The following is a 1,578-nucleotide window of genomic DNA, read 5'->3' as shown; positions in this document are numbered from 1 at the left end:
TAGAGCATGTTGTACACGTGAGCGCCTTAGACCATATTTCCTTCTCTTTCTTGGACGCAGCTAAACGGTACAGAGAAACTGCTTCTCTTCCTTAGGATCATCTTCGCGGATTGGTGCGCTGCCTTGATAACTTGAGTAGTGAGGATAAACCTCAGTTCTAACCTTATTTTCAGTGTTGCTTGTAACATATATTTTAGTTACGTATATAACTGGCTTCTTCAGTTTCTATTTACTTAAATGTGTTATCATCCGTACAGTATCAGCAATGGTATGAGCACGTGTCCTGCAATGGAGCAGTGACAATTTAGCATGTTGATGGTGCTGGATGTAATAAAACGCACATTTAATTCATCTAGTGCTTTTTATCGAGTACCATCGCCACTACTGGTGTAATATGTATACGAGTAATGGTGTTGTGCTGCCCGCATCTCGTGGTCGTGCAGTAGCGTTCTCGCTTCCCACGCCCGGGTTCCCGGGTTCGATTCCCGGCGGGGTCAGGGATTTTCTCTGCCTCGTGATGGCTGGGTGTTGTGTGATGTCCTTAGGTTAGTTAGGTTTAAGTAGCCCTAAGTTCTAGGGGACTGATGACCATAGATGTTAAGTCCCATAGTGCTCAGAGCCATTTGAACCATTTTTTGGTGTGCTGTTTTCATTTCAGTCTTGCTGTTTACAACACATTCCTAAACAATGATAGTGACGGAGCAGTATTACGTAATATTCCACGTATCCGAAGCGTAGCTTGTATCTCCCGAGTTCACTGGGATGCTATTCCAACTACTCATATATATGACGACTGTTGTCAGGATTAATTACCGTAATATTCCAAGAAACCACATAAAAATTGCAAAATTCGATAATATCCCAATTCTGTGATTATCCAAGTCAATGAACAGAAACGTTACTTTAACTTCATCGTCATCAAATCAACACCGAACGTCCCCTAGAGTGTAAGAAATCCATTGCTGACAGCAATGCGTCACTAGATTAAGATTACTTGAAGAGATATTAAGTAGCCTTTACCAGCAACGTTTTCTTTCACTGTAGATAGAGAATTCACAAATATCTTCGTCACCAAAGTTCCATGACACTATTTACGAAGCACGCCTGCTTAGCTGGATGCCAACGTACTCGCATCCCATGCAAGCGGGTCCGGGTTCGATCCCCAGCTGGGTTGGAGATTTTCTCCGCTCGGTGACTGGGTGTTGTGTTGTCCTCATCATCATTTCATCCTCGTCACCGGCGCGCAAGTCGTCCAATGTGGCGTCGACTGAAATAAGACTCGCAGTCGGCGGCCGAACTTCCCCGGATGGGGCCTCCCGGCAAACGACGCCATGCGCTCATTTCATTTCCATTTATGGATCTTCCGCTCCACTTGCAATAAAAGATCTCTCGTTTGGTACGATCGATCTAGCTAACTGCAGATAACTTGACAAGAAAATATGTTAATTCATTAGCGCTTAATTCTTTAGTGTGAATTTCCTCAAAAATTTTAAGGAAATGTCTAAAAAGTCTAAAATAACATTTAGCTCAACTTTAAATTGATTACCATTGCAGAAATAAAAAATCACTCTCCTGTAA

Source organism: Schistocerca cancellata, chromosome 5 (assembly GCF_023864275.1).
Source record: "Schistocerca cancellata isolate TAMUIC-IGC-003103 chromosome 5, iqSchCanc2.1, whole genome shotgun sequence".
Lineage (NCBI taxonomy): Eukaryota > Metazoa > Arthropoda > Insecta > Orthoptera > Acrididae > Schistocerca > Schistocerca cancellata.
The sequence above is the reverse complement of the archived record's forward strand: the minus strand, read 5'-3'. Positions refer to the sequence as shown.